At 51.8% G+C, this 27,306-nt stretch overlaps 1 long non-coding RNA gene across 2 annotated transcripts; it reads left to right on the top strand.

Annotated features, from left to right (window-relative positions):
• Positions 1 to 9,468: 9,468 nt before the first annotated feature.
• Positions 9,469 to 11,577, top strand: LOC115302587. 2 transcript variants are annotated; one of them, XR_003913544.1, is made up of 4 exons: positions 9,469 to 9,693; positions 9,796 to 9,835; positions 9,913 to 10,010; positions 10,706 to 11,577. It is a non-coding gene; the product is annotated as an uncharacterized LOC115302587 (long non-coding RNA). The 2 variants fall into 2 exon arrangements; XR_003913543.1 differs by having other exon boundaries at positions 9,469 to 9,835.
• Positions 11,578 to 27,306: the final 15,729 nt, after the last annotated feature.

The raw sequence follows: 27,306 nt of genomic DNA, 5'->3' as shown, positions 1-27,306 counted from the left end.
GCTCAGTCGGTGAAGTGTCCAACTCCTGGTTTCAGCTCAGGTCATGATCTCACCACTCATGAGTGTGAGCCTCACGTCAGGATCCATGCTGACAGCTCAGAGTCTGCTTGGGATTCTCTCTCTCCCTCTCTCTGCTCCTCCTCTGTTCATGCTCTCTCTCTCTCTTAAAATAACTTTAAAAAAATACTGTGTACTGCTGTGCCACCAATCTCTCATGATGAACTATGTAGTCACCAGCATATGATGACTGAGAACAAATTGCTTCCTTAGAACAAGTGGCCAGAGGGGCGCTGGGGTGGCTCAGTCGTTTGAGCGGCCGACTTTGGCTCAGGTCATGATCTCACCATTCGTGGGTTCGAGCCCTGTGTCGGGCTCTGTGTTGACAGCTCAGAGCCTGGGGCCTGCTTCAGATTCTACATTTCCTTCTCTCTCTGCCCCTCTTCCACTCACACTCTGTCTCTGTCTCTCTGTCTCTCTCAAAAGTAAATAAACATTAAAAAAAAAAACCCACAAAACAAAACAAACAAGGGCCCAGAAGTGGGATTGGAGGACAGATTACTTCCTGGGTCTCGGTTTCCTCATCTATGAAATGGGATAATAGGAGTGCCCATGTCCTGGGATTGTGGGACAGTTAAATGTGGGGCAGATAATACAAACAGGTCTGGCACATAGTAAACGTTAAAAAAATGTTACTGGTCGGCAGCACCTTTTTGAAAACATGTTTTTTTAATGGAAGTTTCCAGTGTATATCATACACATACCCCTGTCTTTCTGGCAACAGAACCTGAATCTGCGCCAGCCCCTGTCAGGAGGAGCCCAGGGTCCCTGTGGCGGTCTCCAAAGCCACCCTCCACCAATTATACACACACGCTGCTCCTCGCATCTGCTTCCCCCTCACCTGCTTTGGCCAACACAGAGGCAAGGATCTTGTGTGCCCGTTCCAGAACCAGACTTAAAGAGGACTGGCTGTTTCCTCCCCCTTAGAAGCAGCCATCACGTGACGTTCCTTTGAACCGGCGACTCTGCGAGGAAGCCCAAGCGGGTCATGTGGAGAGAGAGGCCCCGCCGGTCCCCGGGGCTCCAGCCACCCAGCTGAGGCAATGGACTTGGGCATGGTGGTGCCGTCTTGGACCTTCCAGTCCCAGCAGAGGCTACGCAGGACGGAGGGACCACCCGGCTGAGCAGAGTTACTAAACTGCTGTTCAGGCCACTGAGTTTGGGCATGGTTTGTGACTCAGCAATAGATAACTGAGCCCCGAGCCCCGCCCCTGGAGCCTCTTTCCCAGAGATGTCCAACAGTCTTCAGGGGACCTCATCCATGCACCAGGAGCCAATCCTGGCTGCTCTTCCCAAGCTGGGGACTCAATCCTGGACCAGACCTTTGGGGCCAGCGGCCTCCATATGCCACCCTGTGAGCGGCACTCTAGTCTGTGGGTTGTCAGAGGGGCACCCAGCCCCCCAAAGGGGCGTCTCGCATTTCTGAGCAGTGGATGGAGCTGGTTATGATAATCCAGGAGGCGGCATGACTGGTGTTTCTTGGGTGGGTAAGTGCCCCCTGCCGAGGCATAGGGCAATTCCACACAACACAGGATTTCCCGAACAGACATGCGTGTAAGTGCATGAAAGTAAAAACTCTGAGCCCAGAGTTGCAGTTGATGGCTAAGGGTGATCTCACCCATTAGGGAACATGAGACACGTCAGGAGACATTGTTGGATGTCACACCGGGCCTGGGGTGCTCCCGGCAACCAATGGGTAGAGGTCAAGGATGCTGCTAACCACCCTACAATGCACAGGATGGCCCCCAAATGTACCCCAAATGTCAATTCTGTCAAGAAAGCCTGATCCAAAACCTTGCTCTGTTTTCTGCATACACTTAGTCTTTTTTTAAATAAATTTTTTGATGTTTTATTTATTTTTGAGAGAGAGAGAGAAATAGGCGTATGAGTATGGGAGGGCAGAGAGAGAGGGAGACACAGAATCTGAAGCAGGCTCCAGGCTCTGAGCTGTCAGCACAGAGCCTGAAGCGGGGCTCAAACCCACAAACCATGAGATCATGACCTGAGTCAAAGTCAGAAGCTTAACTGACTGAGCCACTCAGGTGCCCCCTGCATACATTTAGTCTTGTATGCAAGTTATAAGATGCACTGAATTTCTCTGGAATGAAATTACTGCATACATCAATGGAACCTGGTTATGAAGCTTCCCACTTTCTGAAAAGGGCCCCCCTGGGCCCCAAGACATTTGCTTTGTGAGTCTGCAGGCCAGCAACCGTGTGTCTGTGTGTCTGTCCGCTGGGGGGGCTCCCACATACACCGACATACCCCGCCCTGCTCCCCCGTGTCTTCCAACAAAGACCGGCCCCTGCACCTGCCTACTGAGATGCATATGCCTTTTATTATGAACCACTTTCTTTTTATCTGGTCTTCATCTAACATTAAGGGCATTATATTGGTTCATAAAATTCTATGTGTAGTTCCTACATCGGGTCTACGAATTTTTATTTCGGGACAGTAAAAAGGAGATTAAACTCGCTGTTGAAAAGGAGCTTTGGGTTGGCTGGGTCAAGAACTTTCTCAGGGCACCTGGGTGGCTCAGTCGGTTAAACATCCGGCTTCAGCTCAGGTCATGATCTTGTGGTTCGTGGGTTCAAGCCCTGCATCAAGCCTGGAGCCTGTTTCCGATTCTGCATCTCCCTCTCTTTCTGACCCTCTCCTGCTCACGCTGTCTCTCTCTGTCTCTCAAAAATAAATAAAACATTAAAAAATATATATATATATAAAAACAAAAAAAAGAACTTTCTCCAGGACATGCTATGGTGCTGTCCCCCAAAGGCTGAGCCTTAACCACTGCACAAATATGACCTCCTGGCCCCCAACCTGGGCGCTGTAACAGGGCAGGAAGCTGGTACAGGCTTAGTCACCCGAGAGGGATCACTACCAACGAGGGGCCCGGACTATGGAGGACTCCTCAAGGCTACAGAGAGGACTCACTGTCCCACCGCGTCCTGCCCAGGCCCCTGCACTCTGCTCCAGTGATAGGCCCGGGCACTCACCCCACTTAACACGACTGCTTCCTCAGAACCTTGCCTGCCATCGGGACTACTGGGCTGGACCGATTTGGGCATCATTGTCCTTTCAGACTGGAGCCACCAGTCCCCTTCCACCCTTGTCCCTGGGGAGGAGCCCCACTAGCTCCATCTTCCCACCCCCCTCCCTGGCCTCAGGCAGAGCCATCCCATCCCTCCAGCTAAAGAGCCCCAGTTGAGGCACAAGTTCTGCTTCCCCCCCTTCCCAGCATCCTCTATTCTCTATCAAAAAATCACAGTACACCTGCCATCCTGAGTGCAGGCATAGCGCACTTTGATTTAATTCATTCAATTCACTATTGTTAATAGCATCATAGGTACCTGTTAATCATCCCTAGAAACACAGCCAAGACCTTAACAATGATCGCCCTTGGACAATACGGCCCTTCCCACCGGAGCGCCTCTGGGCGTGTATTCCACATTCCATTGCTTCCCTTTTTATTTAGTTTTACTATATCTATACGGATCCTCATAAAATGTCCTTATTCGGTTTGCATTTAACTCTACATTATTTGCATTTAGCTGTGTGCTATCTGGGGCCGTGTTTTGTTGTTGTTATTGTTGTTTCTCCTTAATATTATTTCCAGCACCTTTTTAAACTGTTTGGTGTCCTGCTAAGACCCGTCCCCATGTTGCATCCGCTCACGTCCCTGATTGTATCCTGAGCACATTCTGCACGTTGCCCTCCCGCGCTCCCCTGTGCTGGGCATCAGGCTGCTATCAGGGGTTTGCTCCCATGGTCAGCGCTGGTCTCCGTCCGCTCAGGCTGCTACCATGTCCTGCCACGGAATGGGGGGCTCTTCAGCCACAGAAACGTATCCCTCACAATTCCGGACGCCGGAAGTCCAAGATGGAGGCAGCGGCAGATTCCGTGTCTGGTGAGTGCCGTGTTCTCTCTGTGTCCTCACCCGATGGAAGGGGGTGAGGGAGCGCCCTGGGGTCTGTTTACGAGGGCACTGGTTCCATCCGTGAGGGTTCCCCTTCATGACGTCATCACCTCCCAGAGGCCTCTGCTCCTAACCCCATCACACTGGGGTTTAGGTTCCAACATGGGGGTGAACCTTAGGGGCCCCTGACCTCCTGTCTGCAGCAAGGTGGCTCTGAGCAGTCACGTGCCCCACTCCTGTTACCCACAAGAAGGGGCTGCTCTTGCCCACGTCCCTGGAAATCAGGCAGAGCACGCCCACAGGGCTAGCTGGTCGTCTCTGGGTGACGTGGAGGGGACACTGTGGTGGAAAGGGCCAGCATTCTGCTGCAGAAGCTTGGACCGGCCCCTCCCCCGCCGCTTCCCAGCCGCCACTCATCATCTCAGCCCCTCGTCCCTCCCCTCTGGGTGGCAACAGGTACAGTGCTGGGGGACAGGCATGGTGCCTGTTGTCCGTGCCCAGACCGATTTGAGGAATGAGGAGTACTCAGGAGCTGGAATCCACAGGTCGAGGGAGGCTGGCCAAGGGGGGAGGGGGCACTGCCAACAAGAGGGGGCTCTTCCCCCTCGGTGACCGAACACCGCGCTGGTTCAGGGTGCAGTGCAGGGCTGTGGAGATGCCAGATGGAGGACTCCTGCTGAGTGCCTGCCCCAGGGAGGGCTAAAAAGCCGAGCTGCCCTTGGGATGAGACTGGGCCAAGCTGGGCCCGATCTGAGGCACCATCTGGTCCTACAATTTCTGTGCCCCAAACCCTCCAGGCGAGCCCCAGGGGTGGAGGAAGTCGACCCCTCCTGTCCAATCTCCCCTGTCCCTCTCTGCCTTTCTCGGTGCCCACCTACCCCATCCTGGGCACATCTCCAGCTTTGGAAAGCCTAGCAGTGCTTTGTTTTTTAAAATAAAAAGATTCTTTAATGTTTATTTACATTTGAGAGAGAAAGAGAGAGCACAAGTGGGAGAGGGGCAGACAGAGAGGGAGACACAGAATCTGAAGCAGGCTCCAGGCTCTGAGCTGTCAGCACAAAGCCCGTCGTGGGGCTTGAACCCATGCACCTTGAGATCACGACCTGAGCCAATTTTGGCTGCTTAACCAACTGAGCCACCCGGGTGCCCCTGGAAGTGCTTTGCTTTTATTTTCATTCAACTCAAGGATCCATTTCTAAAGACCTTTCACGCACCAGGCACCAGGTGAGGGGCCTTCTCTATTTTATTTTCAACTTCCAACAAACTTAAGAGGTAGAACTGATGAGAAGCGGAGTCTCAGAGCTGGGGAGGATGTCCCCCTCAGAGTAAACAGCAGAAACCTGATTTGGAACCCCCAGAGCACACACATGCACCCCCGTCCCCACCCAGACTCACCCACGTGAGCACCCCCATAGCGATGTGGTTAGACGTGCAGAGTATGGGGGCCCCTGAGTGGTGCAGACAGCTGGGCATCCGACTCTTGGTTGAGGCTCAGCTCATGATCTCACGATTCGCGGGTTCTAGACCTGCATCGACTGGGTAGAGTCTACTCGACATATTCTCTCTCCCTTTCTACCCCCCTTGCAATAAACAAACAAACAAACAAATAAGTACAGAGTCTGCAGCTAAACTGTCTCCTCTGAATCCTACCTCTGTATCAGATTAGCTCTGTGACTTTGGATAGCTATTATTATTAGTTCCTCTATGCCTCAGTTTTCTCATCTATACAATGGCTCTAATAATAAACTACCTCACAGGGCTGTTCTGGAACTTAAGGAAGTACTCCATGTAAACTGCTCTGGCTCTGATGCACAGCAGGCAGGCGCTCTTGTTGCTATGATTAGTAAGCAGGGCACGACCTCGAGTTCAGGGTCAACCCCCCAGTGATGTCCCAATCTGACTTCAGGCTGTATGGTCCCGGGTACCCTGGCTCTGTCACTTAGTCGCCATAGGAGAATCAATGCCCCTCTTCTGCCTCTGTTTCTGCAGATTCTGTCTTCACGGGGTCTGAGCGCTGCCACGGGCCTTGGTTTGAGGCCTCCAGCATCTGTGGCCTTCCCAGGCTTCCGACCGGCCCTGGGAGAAAGGGAGGTGGCTGTGCCTTGAGAGCCAAGGGACGGCTCCAGATGTCCCCTCCCCGCCTTCTGCCCCTCCTCCTTTCTCCCGGTCTGTATTTCCTGCCTCTTAAAACCGTGTCGCGGCTATGAGGGTAGAGAAACTCCAGAGCCCAGGGCAGACGGGGACCTGGGCTGGACCTCCCCCCCACCCTCACCCCCTTTTCTGTTTGAGGTTCTCTGGGTCTCTTCCATTGCTCAGAAAAAGCCTTTTGAGGTGGGGGTGTCGTGGGGGTACGGTTATGAGAAGACAGCGTAACCCAAACCCAGGGAAGAGGCAGCTAGAGAAACCCAAGATTTGGGGGGAAGGGCAGCCCTCTTTATCTGCCGGGTTGGAGGCCAGCTGCCTGTGCAGCAGACCATCTCATTCCCCGCTCAGTGGCAATCAGGAGGATTTACGGAGGCCATCTCGGCAGAAAAGCTAAACCAAGCCCACCGAAAGGAAAAAGCCTCCCAGAGCCAGGCCTGCACCATGGGGGTATCAGTGCCCACCCCCCACCCCCCAGTAACCGGGTCCAGGAAGGCACCTGGGAGCCAGTGACCCACCCTTGCTGGGGCCTGCGGCGGAGCCATAAAGCCCTCTGGGTGTGTTCCCGGTCTTCCCACATCCGCCCCATAAATGGTCCAGCCACTCGGCAGCCTGCTCTCGCCATTTTTATTTAGGGTCATCCCAAAGGCCGCGTGGTAGGGAAACAGCGCCGGGGACACAATGGTGGCACAGTGACCGGCGGCATGGGTCCTGGCTAATCACTTGAAACACCTGGAGAAACTCGTCCGAGGAAACAAGAAACAAAATCCCTGCGATTAGGGCCGCAGGCTTCTGGTGGTCCCAGCTAATCTCTTTCAGGTGGAGGGCCCGGTGGGGAGGCCAGGCTGCCCCCGACCCGCAGCCGTCCCGGAGCCTGGGGCCCGGGGGCCGGTGGCTGGAGTGTGACCAGCCATGAGGCTCGGGAGGCTGGCCTGGATGGCTGTGGCGGCAGGTGCCCCGCAAGCGCTAAAGGGGCCATCGAGACAAGCCGAGGTGTGTGCAAGAACCCCATAAAAGAGATCAAGCTGTTTAACAGAGCACCCCCTGCCACGGAGAACTCCCCCAGGCCCCTCAGTCTACCCCAAAAGCAGGTCAGAAGACCAAACAGCCAAACATCAACGCTGAGATACGGGATCTCACGCACTCAACCCCTCAGACAAAATCATCAAGTTTACTCATTGCACAAGTAATACATGTTTGTGGTGAAAAATTAAGATAGCATATAGCTAAGAAAAAGAGACAAAAATTGAAAGCACAAAGTCCCACCACCCAGAAATAATCATGTCGTGTATTTGGGGCTTATCCTTTATTGCGACAGATAATGGACATTTATAAATATTATATGAATGTTTTCTTTCTTTCAAACCAATTTTGTTTATTCATTCATCCATATATCCTTAGCGTCTTTCTGTGCCATTAATGGTCCAGTATCATCTACGGCTGCTCAGCGTAGTCTCACTGTGTGGAAACGGAATTCCTTGGGCTCAGCCCGGACCGATGGCTTCACTCACATTCGGGATTACTTTGATGCAGTTCTAATCTTGAAAATGTCATGAACTCCCACCTGGGCACTGGCTGAGGATAACAAAACACGAAAGAATAAAAAGCCTTAAGGAATTTAATGAGAATTGTACACGATTTGGTGTCTGGGTCATTACACCCATTACATCAAGGACAGCCTTTGAGGCAGGGGTGCTTCCTCGGGCTGGGAGAGGGTGATCTGGCCCACCGCCAGCGCCCCCTGCCCCCACCTCCAATTGCACAGGGTCTTGGGGGAGGGAAGCAGTTTGGCCAAGATCACAGGATCTCCCTGGACAGGAAGAGCCAGGGGTGGGACCCGAGCCCCGGCCGCGGCAGCACATTCAGGGCAGGGGTTGCCTTCAGCCACAAGGGAGCCCTGAAGAAAATGCCTCGGAGGCTCATCTTTACATATTTTTTCCTTAACCAGTAAAGAGTTTTGTTTTGCAAACAACTCAGCGCTAAACCGACCAGCCATCCTTTGAATGCTGGTGTTTGGAATGACACCGAGTCACTGCCTGCCATTGAAGGGGGGGGACATCCGGGGACCTCTCTGAGGACCGTCTCCTTGGGCGGAGCCAGACTCACCAGCAACATGCCAGGAGCACCCCACATGTGACTCGGTGCACCACTCCACCATCTCGAGGTTCTGAGTAAGAGACCTGCATTCTTATTATCCCTGAGCCCTAAAAATTATGTCGCTAGTCCTGCCCTGGGGTTTGGACACTTCTTTTTCCCTGTTTGCTTTATCTCAGGTGTCACTCAGAGAGGCCTGGACATGCAAGCGTCCATGTACAAGGAAATTAGTTTGAGCCCGCCCGGGGGGGGGGGGGGGAGGATGACTCAACCCGTGAGCATCTGTGATGGAGCTGGGTCATGTGACCATCTGTGTTAGAGCTGGGTCATGTGATCATAAGTGTAAGAGCCAGGTCATGTGACCATCTGTGTCAGAGCCGAGTCATGTGACCATGTGTGTTAGAGCCGGGTCCTGTGATTATCTGTGATGGAGCTGGGTCCTGTGACCATCTGTGTTAGAGCCGGGTCATGTGACCATGTGTGTTAGAGCCGTGTCTGTGATCATCTGTGATGGAGCCGGGTCATGTGACTATCTGTGTTAGAGACAGGTCATGTCACCATCTGTGTTAGAGCCGCATCTTGTGTCCATCTGTGTTAGAGCTGGGTCATGTGACCATCTGTGTTAGAGCCCCGGTCATGTGACCACCTGTGATGGAGCTGGGTCATGTGACCAGCTGTGATGGAGCCAGGACCCACACCCGCTGGGTCTGCTGCAGACCAACCAGCTGTTTGGACACAAACATTTCATAAATGGGGGCCCCTTTCCCGCTGGGATGGAAGGCCCCACAAGAGAGGTATTTGAAGGTTCTGGCAGGGATTTCCACCTGCACACGCAGCTCCCATGAGCCTGCCTAAAGTCCACTGTTAGAGAGAACTCGGGCTCAGGCCACTGTCCCCATGTCACTGTAAGATTTAATAGATGGAGGCAGAGACGAAAGGAAAGAGGGAAGCCAGGTTATGGAGCCAAGAAGGCCTTTATTTGGGGTCTGCAGTCCCCGGGCGAGGTTCCGTGACCCGAGTCCTGGGCAGAGTCAGGGAAGTCGCGTGCGATTGGCAATGGGCGAGGGGTTTTGAGGGTGAGGGGTTTCAGGTTTGGTCTTGGGGGGCTGATTACCAATTAAGGGCATTTTAGGGTCACGACGGGACAGGATAGGTTGCCTGTCTCGTCAGGGTGGGGGAAAACTGGAGCTTCATGGTTGGCTGTTTCCAAATGGGGCAGGACATCCCAGGTCTGCAGGTGAGGGGCAGGGGTGGTCTGTGCACGTGTTCTCCTCCAGCCCCTGGAGAAATGGCCGTCAGTCGCCATCCCAAGGTGACTTCCCAGGTGACTCTTACAGTCACATCTTTAGAAACTTCATGGATTTGTAAGTGGCCAGCTTAGGATGAGTCATAGCCCAAAAGACCACACCTGCTATTTATTCAGCACTGAGGTGAAGGTGGTGACCGAGACCCTGTCTTGGGGAAGCCCACACTCTCAAGGACAGGTAACTCCCTGGGGGTCCCCAGGCTTTCCGGGCTGAGGCTTTGCGGTCCTGTGTGATCTTGAGTATTTCACTGCACCACCCTGACCCTAGTGTCTTCTTCAGTGAAGTGGGGATAACACCACCTTGCAGGATCCTTATGAAGGTAAGTGTTCTGTACAGTGAGAGAATATAGGCACACACAGATATACAGAGATAAACGGGTATGTTCTTGTCACTCAGGGCCCACTTTCAACATCACCACCTCAGAGAAGACTTCCCTGACTGCTCAATCTGTATTTCATGCCCTGTGAGGATGGCGTCTCTACCCCCAGAACCTGGTACTGTGCTTAGCACATAGTAGATACTCAACAAACATTCACCGAACTGAGTTGAAAGTCAGATATAAAATTCCACCCCTTTCTTACTCATTGTGTCTGGAGCCGCCCCCCAGAAAGAAAGCCAAGCCCCTCACCTGTTATTAGGTGAGATGACAGTGACCTGGCTGCGGGAGGCCCTTCCGGCCTCACTCCTGAGACCCGCAGACCCCAGCTCGTTCATTTCTACCAGCCTGGTCCTGTCAAGAGCTTTGTCCCAGGAACCGGATTGAGCCAGAGGGCAGGTCTGGGCCAAGTTGCTTGGGGAGGAGCCCCGGGAAGAAGGGGGTGGTGAACTCAGGCCGCAGAGCTGAGACAGGGACGGGGGCAGCCGCTTCCTGGTCTGGTCTGGGTTAGGAGGTCCTCACCCGACAAACAGCACAGACTGGGCCACCGAGCCCTTTGCTGGAGACCCTGGGAAAATGCCCGCGGAGCGGAGCCCTGGCACCTCCTCCCGCCTCCCGCCACGAGCTCCGCGTATTCCCTGCACCCATCGTCACCTTGGAATTAATGCAGAGGAACCAAAACATAGACTGCAGCGTGTCCCCGCTGATGGGAGCGGCCTCCCAGAGGGAGGAAGCCCCGATTTTGCTACAGAATCCCCGATTTCATACAATTGCCCATCGTCAAACGTGCCCCCCTCACCCTGTTTCTAACAGCCCCAGATCGCTGAGCTGGCCTACCTGAGGACAGAATGCAGACGCATGGCCCGTCCGGGACCCACAGCCTCTCCCGAGGTCAGAGGCCATGACTCCTTCTCATCACGGACCAGCTGCCTGCAGCAAAGGCCCCGACAGCCCTGCTCCCCCACCAGGACACCCCATCCCAGTACCATTATCACCGTGCACGCACGCACACCCCCCCCCCCACACACAACACACACGGAAGCCCCTATGACAAGGATGCTCTCCTGTGAGGACTGAAATGTAACGGTTAGATGCACGAGCCCAAGGTTCGAGTCCCAGCCGTGGCACTTGCTGGCCGGGTGGTCCTGGGCAAAGCACTGCCCCGCAGACTGTCTGGGTCTCCTCATCTATAAGATGGTGCTATTATTTGCACGTTGCTCAAAGATCGTTGTGAAAGGTTGTGCACATGCACGGCACACACTCAGTGCTCACTACCCATCAGCGGCTCGTGGGGCGATTGGTCTGCGCAGCCTCCAACCCCCCCTCCAATCTGCAGACGTCTTTCCAAATTTGCAATTACTGGTATCTCCTCAGAAGTCTGTGCAGTGTGTTGTTCATGCTTTTGGGGACGACTGAGTCTGGAACCTTCCAGGACAGAAAATGCAGGGGGCCACTAGGGCAAAGGTCATCCTATCACCCAGCGGTGGGGACAAAGCGCTTCTTCCTGGTCCTCCCCACCACCCCTCTCAGCGCGCGCTGCTTGGTGATTTCACCGTTTGCCGACCCAAGAACAGTCATTGCATTGTTTCATCCTCAGCCCAATTCCACTCGCTTGACATTTTTACCGCTAAATTGAATCCGCTGCCAGTAATCTAATTTACATTTGAAGGCATACACAATGCCAACACGACCAAACGCCAATAAAATTTCTAGTAAAACCCATAAATGGCTCGGTGCTCGTGTTTATGGAAATCTTAGCCTGCTCCTGCCCCAGGAACCCTGCAATCCAGAGTCCTAAATCATTCCCATATGACGGTGAGACACTCTGGATGCCCCCAGCAATGGGGGACGACGCCTTTTCTGGGGCCTGCGATGGAGAGCCCGAGGTCTGTCCCGTCCAGTGGAAGGCGAGGTGGGGCTGGCCCCAGGTCAGGTGCACACACCTGCCTGATCAGGGCGGCACCTCCTGCCCCACCCCGTGTCACCCCGTCTCCTTGCCTCCGGCCACACAGCCGAGGCCTCTTTCAGGAGCACTGACCGTCTCGCTCAGGTTTCTAGAATGACACACGGAGAGAAAATGTACCCAGTAATTCACCACCTACCGCTGATCACACGGATCGATCTGTTGAGCACATTCCAGGCATTTTACAGGTTCGTGAAAGTGTAGATTCTCGATTTTGGAAGAAACCCAGCGAGAACAGTTCTTCTTTTAATAATGGGTTGAATAATGAAAATGAAAGCAAACGCCCATTGAGGATTGAGTATGTAGCAGGCGCTATTCTGAGCATTTCATGTATATTAATTCAGCAAACCTCACCAGGCAGGGCTTTTCTTACTCTCTGGTAACTGGGGATAACATTCAGGCACAGAGAGGTTAAGTAACATGCCAACATCACACAGTCACTAAGCCTCAGAGCCAGTGTTTGGCTCCAGATGTTTGGCCGCCATGGTACTTTATAGCTTGTCTCCACTGAAGAAGCACCTACTATATGCCAGGCCACGGAGTGAGTCCTCTACATGGATTCCCTTTGAGCCTTTCGACAGCCCTGCTACATGGTATCGCCAGCCCAGACAGGTGGATCGTCTTGCCCAAGGATGCCCACCTCGAGATTTGCTGGCCCCATTTTTTATTGTTGTGGGACTGAGTTATCACACCCCTCAGTTTATGGTTAACGGCACTGCTGGTCCACGCTAGGTGCCCATCTTGAAGGACTGAAGGATGGCTCAACATAATCTCTTTTCTTCCCATTCCCCAAGCTCACTGCCACCATTGTTGTGAAACGCGTTCTATTATTTTACGTGCATGTGATTTTACCGCATGTAAGTATGATTGTACTTAGATATTACGCTCATTCACTTTTTCCATTCAATTAAATGTATTTGTGTTCTGTCCATGTTGCTATGTGTCCATCCCTAATGGCTTATGGTATTCCATAGTGTATGCATCTAGCATGTCTTGATTATCCATCCACCACCCCCACCCCCAGTGGCTGGCGTGTGAGTTGTGTGCAGGGTCTCTAGACCTACTTGGTGATGTGATGAACATTTCCAGAAATATCTACTTCTGGATTTGGGGGAGAATTTCCCTGGACCTGACACTGCTTGCACTGCTTGGTCATAGGAGATGCACACAATTAATCCAATTGAGTCTTGTCAATTCCTGTCATGTCCTGACCTTCCACGATGATATTCCATCCACCTTCCTATATCCTCAGTTCTAATTCGTGCTAATCTGATAGATGTAGAGTGACGCCACATTGTTGATTTCATTTGCAATTTTTTAGTTACTAATAAGAGCATTTCTTCATATGCCTGTTAGAATTTGGGGCTTCCTGGGGCACCTGGGAGACTCAGTCAGTTAGGTGTCCGACTTCGGCTCAGGTCATGATCTCATGGCTTATGGGTTCGAGCCCTGCATTGGGTTCTGTGCTGACAGCTCGGAGTCTGGAGCCTGCTTGGGATTCTGTGTGTGTGTCTCTCTCTGCCCCTCCCCCATTTTCACTCTGTTTCTTTCTCTCTCTTGAAAAGTGACTAAACATTAAAAAATTTTTTAAATTTGGGGCTCCTTTGGTGTGAATGACTACTTCATGTTCTTTGACTATTTTTCTGTGGGGATTCCTGGTTGTTCTTGGTGGCGGGGGTGATGTTGGTTTTTGTAGATTTACAGCTGTTCATATATATCTAAGGCTATCAGTCCCTAATTGACTTTAAGTACTGCACATTTCTGCCTTGTGTCCCTTATCACTTTGTCCAGGTTGCCCTTCATCGAACAGAAATCCTCAATGTTGACATATTCAAAATCCATCTGTTCTTTCCCCGTGGTTCATCCAAACCACAGCTGGTACTCTGGAGGTCTTGCATAGGAAGTCCTTCCACGGCCCCAAATCACAAAGATAATCTCCTATAACTTCATTGTGTTTATGTTTTTCTTTCACTTTTAGGTCTTTAATGCATCTGCAGTTCGACTTTGCTGCACCACTAGTTAGGCATCTAATTTTTTTTCCCCCTGTAATGACTCCAGTTCCCCCATCACCTAAATAATCCTACTTTTCCCCCTTGAAACGTGGTGCCCCCTTTTGTGTTTCCAAAGTTCCCACAGACACATGTATCTCTGTTTAAGCCCCCTCTTTGCTTCTTTAAAAAAATTTTTTTAATGTTTTTTATTTATTTTTGAGAGACAGAGAAAGACAGCATGAGCAGGGGAGGGTCAGAGAGAGGGAGACACAGAATCCGAAGCAGGCTCCAGGCTCTGAGCTAGCTGTCAGCCTAGAGCCCACAAACCGTGAGATCATAACCTGAGCCGAAGCCGGAAGCCAGATGCTTAACCGACTGAGCCACCCAGGGCCCCCCCCCCCGACCCCTGCCTTTGCTTCTTTGGCGTATCAGCCCAGCTTTGTTTGTGGGACAGTGGCTTTGCAGTGCGCCGATATGTTATAGAACAGGGTATCTCTCTTTGCTCCTATTTTTCTCAGTTGATTTTGCTATCCACAGATGTTTATTCTATAAAAGAAGTTCATTGAATCCTTCAAAAAAAACCCAACTGGAATTGAGGTTGAGATTGAGTTTGATTTATGGATTAATTTGGAGAAATTTGACATATTTTGAATATTAAGTCACCCCATCAAAAGCATGAAATAGTTATTTATTTGGGGAGTTTTAAGTGTTTTTTTAATTTTTTTTAATGTTTTTTATTTATTTTTGAGAGACAGAGAGAGACAGTGCAAGCAGGGGAGGGTCAGAGAGAGAGGGAGATACAGAATTGGAAACAGGCTCCAGGCTCTGAGCTGTCAGCACAGAGACCAATGCAGGGCTCAAACCCACAGATCATGAGATTATGACCTGAGCCAAAGCCGGACACTTAACTGACTAAGCCACCCAGGTGCCCCTTACGTTTTTTAATGATTACGTTTTTTCCATGGAGGTTTTATGGTTTCTTTGTAGGTTACTTTCAAGACATTTTGTGGCTTTGTTGCTCTTGTGTATGGTAAATTTATTGTTATTACTATTATTATATTTTCTGTTTGTTGTTTATGTTAAAAAACCTACTGTTTTTTTTAAGTTCTTTCTTATTCAGTAACCTTGCTGAGCTTTTTTTATTGGTTCCAACAATTTATTGATTCTGGTTTGTTTGTTTTATGTGTCTATCACTTTCTTTCCTTGGACTGCTCTCATCCAATTTAGGGGTCAAGATTACACTGATCATCTGATAAAACTAATTAAATTGTTTCTTTTGTTTTTCATCTGCTTTTGAAATAACTTGTATAAAATAAGAATTTTTCTCTGTCTTGAAAGTTGGATAGAATTCACTTGTAAAACCATTTGGGCCTAGACCTTTTTGTAACAAAGGGATCTAGATTACCATTTCAGTAGCGTTCAAATGTACAGTGCTCTATTCAGAATCAATTACTTCCTCGGGAGTAACTGTTTGCTTTTTTATTCTTCCAAAAATTTGTCTTGGTTTTACAATGTATTACCTTTCAGCTGTTCCTAATACTTAAAAAAAAAAAAATCACGTTTGAGTTTCTCTTGTGTCCATAGGTATTTTCCTCAGTGTTAATTTGCATTTGATTATTTGCGTTTAGTTATCTGTCTTTATTGAACTCTTTGAAGAAACAATTTTTGGTTTCATTCATCTTTTTCTTCCCCTTTTTTTCTGTTGCTGTGGTTGTTTCCTCCCCCTCATTGATTCTCGTCTTTGTCTTCAATGTGATCTAACCACAGCCAGCTCCGACCTGGGTCCTCCAAGCCATCAGGTGATGCTCTTTCTGTCCTGTTGAATTACAGCTCCTTAAATGGACACGTGACCTCTGTCCTTCTGTGACCCTTACCTCACTCTCTTAGGAGACAGATTCTTCCATGTCTGGGTAGCCTTGCAGCAAGATTGACTCTAAAGATGACTGTCTGTAACACTTCTATCTCCTTTGGTTACACAAAGAATGTTCACAGTCGCCTTCCCAGGACTGCGTTTTGACTATTTCAAGATATTAATTTTAGGTATTCTGAGTCTTCTCTTCTCAAGATAAATCAACCCCAAGACTTCCTTCACCCGCCCTCATGTGGGTCTATCTTAGGTCCCCAGGCCCCTTTCTTCTGGACTTTTCCAATCTGCCATTGATTCTCTTAAATAGCAGGGCTCAGGATGCAGGCAGGATAATTCTCTAAAAGTGGTAAAACAGAGCTGAGTGGGAGAAAACCACCTCTTTCATTTTAAATGTTTTAGATCTAGAAATGCAGCCTGGGTGGCACTCACTCCATCAGCCAATACCTCCCAGGGGGACTCACCTTGAACTCACTGCTGACCTAAACCCTTTCTCTGTGTACTAGTTACGGCTTGATTCTGACTCCTCCTGAGAAGTTGGAGTATGTGGCCCCTTCATTTTTGTTGGGAGATATTCTTTCCCCCAACTGTTCGGTTCTCTTCATTCATAAACTCAACAAATATGTATGTAATCACTACGCATCAGACCTTGGAGATTTAACAAGAGGACACAGCCCATCACAGCCCATTTCCCAGGGTAGCCCCCCACCACCCACAAGGATTCATGAATTTTGCTTCCAGAAAATTCAATGAACCTGAATCCATTCATTAATTCATTCATTTGACAGACACAGAGTTAAACTCTACTGCTTACTGGGAGCTTCGGTTTTTCCTCTTTTCCCACCACTTACCCTTGTGCCCACCCCCCGGCCCTGCATGAGGAGTCGTTGAGGAGAGGGAGGGGCGGGGCAAGGCCAGGCCCTCAGTGAAAACCTCCTTCTCTGACTGGAACCCAGAGCCACAGCCCAGCCCCAGGGTCTCCCCAGCAAGACATTTCCCTGCTTCGGTCACGAGAGAGGACACCCAGGATCCAAACCAGCCCCCCAGCCACATCAAAGGCCCTCTTGGGCTCTGGGAAAGCAGAGACATCCTGTCGGTTCCTCGTGGGGGAGAGAGTGCCTGAAATCTGAGATTTTTTTTCTCGGTGTGTCTGCCAGGCAGCACCAGAGCTTAGGGCTGGAAGGGCCCCCCCCCCCCAGCAGGGTGGAGACTGAGGCCCCTGCTGGCCATGCCATGGGCCTGGGGCAGAGGGCTTGGCTGGCTTCGTACCACACCCAAAACAGCTTCATCATGGAGGTTGCGGTGAGGGCCAGGCCCCAGGTGGGGCTGGGAGCCAGAGCATCTGGGAAGGGGCCCGCTTCAAGGGTGGGGAGGCTCGTCAGAAGGGGGAGAGGCCTGTCACAGGAAACTGCTGGGACCAGGCTCTGCGGTGGCGCAGGGAGGTGTGAGGAGGTGGTCAGGCGGGGCCAGAAGCTAAGGTTCACTCGGTTGCGCTATTAAATACCGAAGTGCAATACAGAGGGTTGCTTCCTGTCCAGGAGACGGCTGCTTCACCCTGCTCCTTTCTGCTCACCTTCACCCTCCCTTTCTGGCCCAGGTCGTCTGTGACTCCCCACGAGGTCCTCTTCTCGGGAGGTAGGCCCCATCCCTGCTACGGAAGGGAACGCGGGTGGACACGTGGTCGGGGGGTTTGTAAGATATGCAGGATCTCAGCCTCACCTCAGACTTCCTGAACCTGAGTGTGTATCTTACCAAGATCCCGCGTGTGCATTTAAAATCTGAAAAGCTCTAGGGCGCCTGGGGGCTCAGTCGGTTAAACGTCCAACTTTGGCTCAGGTCATGATCTCACGGTTCGTGGGTTCGAGCCCTGTGTTGGGCTCTATGCTGACAGCTCAGAGCCCAGAGCCTGCTTGGGATTTCATGTATCTCTCTCTCTTCCCTTCCCCATGCTCATACTCTGTCTCTCTCTCTCTCAAAAATAAACATTAAAAATTTTTTTTAAAAACTAAATAAAATCTGAAAAGTTCTGCCACAGACTATACATTCTAGGAAGGTTCGAAGTGCGTTCATCTTATTCACAACCCAGATATCAGAGTTTGAGAAGCACTGCGTAGGTTCAGGGTTGCATGCTTCCATTTAAAAAGATTTTAATGTTTATTTATTTTTGAGAGAGAGAACACAAGCAGGGGAGGGACAGAGAGAAGGGGAGACACAGAATGTGAAGCAGGCTCCAGGCTCTGAAATGTCAGCACAGAGCCCGACACGGGGCTCCAACTCTTGAACTGTGAGATCATAACCTGAGCCGAAGTCCAATGCTTAACCAACTGAGCCACCCAGGGGCCCCTGCATGCTTCTGTTTTCACTTACTATATATCAGAGGCCTCTTGTGTGGCGTTATAAAGCAGATGCCTCACCCCCCTTTCAATGTGCTCAGAGTACTCTGGGGACCAACACGATGGAACTTGTGGAACTGATGGACACAAGTCAACCACCTACTGTTGGCGTTTGTCACTGAGGCAGATGGGGTCCTCTCCTTCCCACTGCACATGGGCTCCTTGTGAAGAGGCACAAGGTGTCAGAGCATCACCCTCTGTGGTGGTCAAAGGCGGTGGGCACATGACTCTAGATGGGCCAATCAGCCCCGAGCAGAAGACTGAGTCTTCTTTGCCTGAGTCCCTGGGAAGAAACTTTCTCTTTCTTCTCCTCCTCTTATTGCTCCTCCTCCGTCATCTCTAAAGTTAACTCTAGGCCCAATGTGGGGCTTGAACTCACAACCTTGAGATCAAGTTGCACACTCTACCGACTTATCCAGCCAGATACCTGGGCCTTTCTCTTTTTCTCAGTTGACTTGAGCCGGAGGATGTGAGGCTGGAAGCGGGGCAGCCCTCAACATGAAGTGAGGACTTCTCGGAACATGGGAAGAACAGAGGAAAAAGCCCAAGGAGAGAGAGACAGAGAGAGAGAGAGAGAGAGAAAGAGAGAGAGAGAGAGAGAGAGAGAGAGAGAGAGTGAGAGAGAGACCAAGTCCTAGAAAGACTGTAAAAGCCTCCATCTCCTGTCCCTTGACTTCTAAGTTTTCCATTGAAGACAATTTGTGCTGTTTTTCTGGTCCCTTCTCAAGAGACACGATGTCCTCCCTGTCATCACAGAAAACAAAAATGGAGGCAGTATGGTGCAACATGGGAGACACATAGGATTAATGACCTAATGCACTCCCAGAGTAGCATTCAACCAGCGACACTCAGGAGCTGATGTGTCCGTGCCCTAGCGTCCTCGCCCCCTTGCATGGCAGAGTCCTGGGTGCACGTTCTCCCTTGGCTCCCAGAGTCCGCGGGCGGGATCAGCTCCAGTCCTGACCTGGTAGCCGGCTTGCTAACACTCACTTCAATAGGCTGCCTCCGCTTCCCTATGGGTGTTTCCTGGATCGCCTCCCAGAGACACAACACGCACTCTGTCCATCTTTCTGGGGTCTGCTTCCAAGGGAACCCCACTGAAGACACCTCCTTCAGGTGGTCGTGAGGGTTAAATGAGGGGACGTCTGGCCTGGTGCTCATGTCCAGGAGCCCGTAGCAGACAGCAGCTACCATTCTTCACCTCTTTGGTTTTAAAGCACCTGCTACGGGCCCTTCACCTTTTATCTTAAGGGACCAAGAGGGAAGTCAAGACATTTCGGCAAGCAAACATTTACTATAAATTTTACTGATATGAAAGGTGTGTATAGCACACAGCTAGCAATTAATACAATGGGGGCACCTGGTGGGCTCCGTTGGTTGAGCCTCCAACTTCAGCTCAGGTCACGATCTCACGTTTCCTGGGTTCGAGCCCTGCATTGGGCTCGCTGCTGTCAGGGCAGAGCCTGCATAGAATTCTCTGTCCCGCCCCCCTCCTCTCTCCCTCCCTCATGCTCTCTCTCAAAAACATAAACATAAGAACATTAAACATAAACATTAAAAACATAAAAATAAGAACAAGTAATACAATATACAACCTCTTCACTGTGGTTTCCACACAGCCAGTGGATTCGCAAAGAAAGCGTTCACTGTGATGAGCTCTGCTAGCCTTAGCCAACCAATGGTCACAACTGGAGAAGGAGGGTACGTCCCCCAGGAATGCTGGTCGACGTGTTTTTAAAAAATTTTTTTAACGTTTATTTTTGAGAGACAGAGAGAGAGAGAGTGAGCAGGGTAGCGGCAGAGGGAGAGGGAGACACAGAATCTGAAGCAGGCTCCAGGCTCTGAGCTGTCAGCACAGAGCCCAACACGGGGCTCGAACTCACAAACTGCAAGATCATGACCTGAGCCGAAGTCGGACGCTTAACCGACTGAGCCCCCCAGGCGCCCTGAGGTTGGCATGTACATTAGCATGTAAGACCAGAGCGAACAATGAAGGTTTCAGGAGTGCGATAACCATAGGAACAGCATCTTTAATAGTTTTCAAAGGCTGGGAGAATAGAATAACTTCGGGGAGTTATTGATGATGGACCGTGACAGACACGACCCTCTTTAAGGTTATTCTGTGAACTTGCATCCAAACAAGCCCACAGCCATATACATTCAGCCCTAGGTGTGGCGGTCGCCTATTTCCACCAGAGACAGTCCCACCAGGGCTGAGTTCGAGATGGGGATGTGATGTCACCTGGGCTCGGAGTTGCAGAGACAGGAGTGGACGCAGGATCACCTGTGTCTCTACACAGCAAGAGCCTCTGGAGCTCGGGCGGCAGCCAAAATCTAGCAAACTACCAGGATTGATGAGTTTTGAGTACTTATGACCTTTGTTGTTTGTTTTTTTTAATTAATACATCTTATTTTTTAGGGCAGTTTTTGGTTCACAGCAAAACTGTCCCCCTCCGCGGCCTCCCCCACTTCAGCACCCCCCACCAGCGTGTCAGGGACACTGGCGACCCTCAACGAACCCGCATCGACCTCTCATCTCCCCCCAAAGCCCGCAGTGTGCGCTGGGGTTCGCTCTTGGCTTCGTAGAGAACGCGGGCTCCAACAAAGGTGTCAGGACACACGTTCACCACCGTGATGCCGTGCAGCCCATTTTCACTCTTACCTGTGTGCTTAATATTTAAAGTGCAAGTTTACATTTGTATTTAAGTATAAGTCTACATAATTTAGTGTTTAATGATGGCTTAATTTAATGTTTAACGACCTCGTGAAACTCCTGAAATTTTAACAACTGGTTCTCGGGGGTCAGGGCGGGCTGGCGCTGGCACCACGCTGCCACCTGGGCCTCTGCAGGGCCCGGAAGGCACCTGATGATTTCCAGCCAAAGCCGGACGTGCTTCAGGTAGCCTTGAACTCACAAGACGCGCCGTGGAGCCCAGTGGGGCTGCGTCTCTCCCCAGGGCCATGGGGTCCTCTCCTCTGTGGCCTCCGGCCAAGCTCCCAGCCGTCAGGTGGCCGTCGAGACCATCCAGAGGGGCAGCGAAGACACCTGGACGCCCCGCACCCCCAGCAGATGGGCCGGCGCCGCGGGGAGCTTCTCCCAATGCTGTTCCCACCTCCCCGGGCACAGCTGTTTGGGGAACCCCATCCTATTTTTGGATGGGAGACCCTGAGAAGTGTACAATAACAATCAAAAACAATTTTACCTCGAGGGGGAATCATTTAATGGGAGGGCCCAGGGCCTAAAGTGTCTCTCTTCACAGGCTTAAGCAGCTGGGCTGTTATGCTTATTGCTCTCCGGAGAGATCTGGGTAGGACATGCAGCCTTAAAGTGACAGCCCCGCCACGAGCCTGGCTGGGCCCTGGTGGAGCCTCCGGAAAGCTCCGACATCCCCGGCCCCACAGTGCTGGCACCTGGGGGTTGAAAGACACGTCTCACGGTCGACGGGATGGACACTCGCAGGATAGGGAGGGTCGCCCCACCACGGAACGGGCACCCACCCAGTGATTGGTTTCACGCTCAGGTAGCACCTGTTGCGCATTGTTCTAAATATGTCACAGAGACTACATTTAAACCTCATAAACCAGGTACTATTATGAGTCCATTGAGGCCTCGGAAGGGTCAATGGTTGATTCAGAACTCAGGCAGTCTGGTTCTGGGGTCCATGATGTCACTCACAAAGGCAGCAAAGAATGCAGAGTAGATGGGACTTCCCTGTGGGTCAGTTAGGCCGGCACGGTAGGTGTGTGTGAGGCGTGAGGGCAGGAGTGGGGACCACATTTCACACGTGCGCACACACACACACATTCGCACCCACAACCACACACGTATGCCTGCAGGCAGCTATGTCTGTTCACACATAACTGCACACGAGGACACATATGTGTGCACATGAACACACACTCGTGCACACACATGCACAACCACATACAGGCACGGCACGCACACACTTTATCTTTACTGCGAGGGCCAGGCAGGTCCTTGGAACAGGAGAGCGTCACCATCAGATCTGTGCCTTGGAAAGCTCGCTCTAGCCAGGGGGCCAGCGGGGAAAGTCCCTCCTCTGAGCCTCAACTTGCTCATCGGGAAAACGCAGGACCCGCTTTTCCCATAATGAACGTGAAAGTTCCTGTAAGCCATGCACTTCGGGGTGTGCGGGCCAGGTTTTCAAAAGCCCGCATTCGTGTCCAGAGGGGATATTGTAGAAGTTACCAGTGCCTCTCCACCTCGTATGGCAGCGTGAGGGTGGGGGCAGCGTGTGCACGTGTGTGCATGCGTGTGCATGTGTGTGCATGCGTGTGCAGAGCAAAAGAAGAAACTGGACCCAGAAAGAGCAAGAAGAACGTGCAGGGTCACCCAGCAAGCTTACGATTGAGCTAGGATCTGAATCCAGGGGGGTCTGACTCATGGCTCCGGCCTGACGCCCCACGGCTCTGGAAACACCCTAGAGCCAAGGTGATGGAAAATGAGTCAAGGTTGCGGAATATTTTTCCCAGGCCACTTGTCTCCTGTCACCATTTGACACCCCCATCCCAGTTTTTTTGTTTATGTTTTTTATTTATTTTTGAGAAACAGAGAGAGACAGTGTGAGCAGAGGAGGGTCAGAGAGAGAGGGAGACACAGTATCCGAAGCAGGCTCCAGGCTCTGAGCTGTCAGCACAGAGCCCGAGGTGGAACTCAAACCCATGAACGCTGAGATTGTGACCTGGGCAGAAGTTGGACGCTTAACCGACTGAGCCCCCCGGGAGCCCCTGACACCCCATCCCAGTGGCAGGGCCAGAGGGCATTTCCAGCAGCCCTCACGGGACAGCGATCTACACGCCATTAACCACAAGTCAGGCGACACTTGTGAACCCCAAAGTACAGATGCGTGTTCTTCACGCTTGGCCAGCTGTACCGCGCCTTTGTCTGTCCCTCCCTCTTTCCTGGCTTTCCTGTCCTATGAGCCAGGCTGCACTGCCGTCCCCGCACAGAAGGAGCATATGGACATAGGACAAGGGAGGCAGGTTCTGGAGGCCTGCACCCTGGATCAGACCTGGGCTCGACAGCTGGCCTCACCACTTCCTGCCTGTCAAATGGGCACCAAGTAATACTAGTTAACACTAGGTCTCTTAGGGGAAACACAGGCCCTGTTCTGTATAAGGAGGGGTGATGAGTGCTGAGAAGGGGTGGGCGTGGGCTAACAGCCCTCTGGGGAGTAAAAGGTGTGGGTGGGAGAGGTGTGCGGAACGGAGCGATCTGCCTTTCGCTGGCCTTCGGAGAAACGGTCCCAGATGTTACAGAGAGCTGCCAGGGCCACGAAACAGACCTCCGAGTCCGCGGGTCCTGGTGCGTGGAGGGCAGCAGATCATGGAGGGAACGGGGCCACAGAAGCAGCAGAGTCTCAGGCTTGGAAAGATGTGGGCTCGAGTCCCAGCTCTGTTCCCCATTTCCTGAGCAACCTCGCCACGCCCACACAGCCTCTCGGAGCCTCAGTGTCCTCTTCCCTGAAGCAGAGATGATTACACCCACCGCTCAGCTAATGTGACGGCCGCAGGACGCGTGGAACCGGCCAGGCACCCAGCAGCCCGGTGACAGGGAGGGGGGGTACTGTTGTTTGGACATTTCCCCACACTGAGGCAGGGAGCCCACGCCGCAGGGCCTCGGGACAGCCCCAGACAGCCTGCAGGGAGGAAGGCTTTCCAGCACCCCCTTTCCAGCCAGCCCTTGAGGCTTCGCTTACCTCTCTGAAAATTAAATTAAAACCTAACAGTGGTCCCATTGTGGCTCCTACATCTCCAGCCTAACCGGCGAATAGTCTTTAATATCCACCGCTGACAGGATGGAATTAGCCGCGTTGTGGGCTGCTGTTTTTTTTTTGTTTGGGTTTTTATTTCTTGCTCTAACTTTCATTCCCCCCACCACAGGGGTGTAAGTCGGTGTTTAATCCGTCCTGAGAGCACCGGGCAGCTCTTAAGTAGGACGGGCAGGAGCCCTCGGCCCCGCCCGAGCCGACCAAGGTGAGTGCTCCGTGAGCCGAGGAGCCTCTGTTGATCTCCCGGCATCCGAGTCGGCCAACACAGGTTCTCCAGGCACAAGAGAATCAATGCAGAATTACGGTTAAGCCTCCTGATCATTATCCTCATTAGAGGTAACCGGAGCCCGGCTGGCCCGAACGCAGCTCTAAACCCCGCTAAGACGGGACACACTCGGGAAGAATACGCCGTGTGTAATTTAATAATCCTGGAAACAAGTCCACATTCTTTTTTGTCTTTGGCCCAAAGGAGAGGTAATTCCTGACGCAGCCAGGGAAGCAGAACCGTGCAGCCTGGAGAGAAAGGCCTAGATGGGGTGGACAAGAAGGACTTGGGATTTGGAAGCAGTGCTCTTTCTCCTAGGTGGAATCACGACATCCCATTCCTCCGTGCCCCCAGCAAGGCTTCCAGTAGCCCTTCAGAACCTTCCAGAACCTTCCAGAACCTCAATGTGCGTCAGAGAATGCAGGCCCGGCATGTGACACTATGTGGCAAGTGAGGAGGAGGCTGGATCTCAACCCCACTCTGTCCCCTTCAGTGAATGCTTATGTAGATGGCATCTCCATCACCCCCTTGCACACAGACAGCACCTCACAGTTTATAGAGCACTTTCACATCCTTCCCCCCTTTGGGTTCTCCCACAGTCCTGTGAGAGAGGCAAGGTAGGATTGTTAGGGCCATTTCATAGATGGAAAAGTGGAGGCCGAGAGGTGTGAAGTAGCCTCCTGAAATGACAGGGCCTCCAAGGACTGCAGCTGAGTTGGAACTTGGGCCTCCTGACCCTGAGTCCGGGAACCATTTAATGAGAGCTGAATTGTGTGCTCCCCCAAATTTACATGCTGAAGCTTCCACCCTAAGTGCCTCAGAATATGACTGTATTTGGAGACTTTGAAGAGGTGATTAAGTTAGGATGAGGTTGTGAGGGTGGCCCTGATCCAGTCTAACTGGCATCTTTATAAGAAGAGATCCAGACACAAATAGACACAGAAGACCAGGTGAGGACACACAGAAAAGATGGCATCTACAAGCCAAGGAGAGAGACCTTGGGAGGAACCAGCTCTGCAAACACTTTGATCTCAGACATCCAGCCTCCAGAATGTGAGGAAATCAGTGTCTGTTGTTGAAGCCACCGTCTGTGGGGTCTGTTATGGTAGCTCAAGCAGACGAATAAAGGCTCTGCTGGGCCTCCCTGCCTTCATGGAGTCCGCTCTGAAATGCCGGTCTTCATCTCCCTTGTTGGCTCCCCGCCCCCCTGTATGCCCTGGCCTGCACTTGACACCCCCCTCTTGGGACTGAGACCTGACTTGTGGGGGCAGCGGTGGGGGGGGGCAATTGGCCCCCAAGCCATGGTTATCCATTGAGACGCGTGTGTGATAGAGCTTGAGGCTTCTTGAGCCAATGGGATTTTTAGGGTGTCCTTTCTCACTAACTTGTGACTTCATTATCATTTACGCTACATGCGTTCCAAGAGTGCTAGAAATCTCTGCACCTGGGAAACGTGACTTCTGGAAGGACCCTTTCTAAATGTCATTCTTAGCATCACATGTCAGTATATGTGCATTGTGTGTACAAAAACCCATGCAGATATACTTCGTGATTAATTTTCTGCACCAAGTTATCTGCTAAAAAGTAGGTATTTTTGTATTCATATTCGTATTTCGTATTTTCACCATACGAATAAATTTCTAGGTTTAAAAATTTTTTTAATGTTTATTTTTGAAAGAGGGAGACAGAGTGTGAGTGGGGGAGTGGCAGACACAGAATCTTAAATAGGATCCAGGCTCTGAGCTGTCAGAATAGAACCTGATGTGGGGCTCAAACCCATGAACCATGAGATCATGACCTGAGCCAAAGTTGGATGCTTAACCGACTGAGCCACCCAGGTGGCCCTAAACTTCTAGGTTTTTTTATTCAGCCTGTTTACCATCAGCATATGAAGGCACCAAAATACCTGTTCCTCCCAGTTTTCTCTTCTAAAAATCTGTTGACATGTCATTAACAGAGGTTAAATTACTATAATATTCATCACAGTTTGACTTTGATATTTTCAACATTCTCCTTTAAGATGTTTTGAAACTTGCATGTTAGACCCTTGAATGAGGCAGAAATCTTCAAAACCAACAAACTGCTTCCTAGCACCTACTTTTCCTGCAGCTACATCTGCCTGTCCCTCCTGTGTGGGTGTGTCACAGCACAGACCTGAGCACAGAGTGAAGTGTATACAGCAGGTGCTTAATAAATGCTGGTACTTTGGGTTTGTTTTCCCCAGGCCTATGTCCAGCCTGTTGGGTCCTGGCCCACCTGGGCGAGTCCACAGAGGTCACCAAGTGGCAGCCCGTCCTGTGGAAGCAGAGCGTGGTCTTGACCTCACTGCCTCTTGCCCCTCCCTCCAGTATCCCATCCACACCCGGGCAAGTGGGCACTCTGCCCAGGAATGTTCATGAAGCCCCTTGCAGAGGTGGTGGGGGTGGCTGTCCCAGCCCGCAGTCACAGCAAAATCCAAAGTGCTCTCCTGCCTCCAGTCCAAACGGGGTCGACCTGGGCCAGCCCTGGTCACTGGCGACTTCCCTGTGTGTGGTCACCGGGACCCAGCAAACAAGAACATGGCCCACAGAGATGGCGGTGCGAGGAGAATCCCGTCCAGGAGAAGCAGACAGGGCCGCCCGTTGAGACATTATGAGGTGGGGCCCGGATGGCAGGGCTGACGGGCACAGTCGGGAAGGGCAGGGAAGGCTTTGCAGAGGCACTGCATTCCCCCAACTTGGCGGTGGACGGGAGTCCGTAGGCAGGAAATCAGCCATGCCCTTCATGCTGTTTCAGCATCTCGGTGCGCGCCCTGGACCTGACTCTCCACGCACTGGCTCCATGACCTTGGCCGTGTCTCCCGCCCGCTGAGAGAGGCAGGAAAAGCCAAGTGAGTTTTCTATCGGCTCCCAGGGCCCCGGTGGCAACAGCCTGAGCCTTGGTGGGAGGTCACGTGGGGAGCCAGCAGAAAAGGGGGGCCACCCTCCCCAGAAGTGAAAGCAAGAACCAGGGAGAAAGTGGCTGTCCCTGTGGAGAAGCCCGCCTCCCCCGGCCGCCGGCCAGGAATGTGCTGACGGGGTCTGAGGCCTGTCCCCAGCAGTGCCACGGCCCTCTCGTCCTGCTCTTTAGTAAACGCAGCGTCTGTCTCATTGACCAGAGTGTCCTTC

The sequence above is a fragment of the Suricata suricatta genome, chromosome 9 (assembly GCF_006229205.1).
Source record: "Suricata suricatta isolate VVHF042 chromosome 9, meerkat_22Aug2017_6uvM2_HiC, whole genome shotgun sequence".
Lineage (NCBI taxonomy): Eukaryota > Metazoa > Chordata > Mammalia > Carnivora > Herpestidae > Suricata > Suricata suricatta.
Note: the sequence above shows the minus strand (reverse complement) of the source record. Positions and strands in the feature narration are given on the sequence as shown.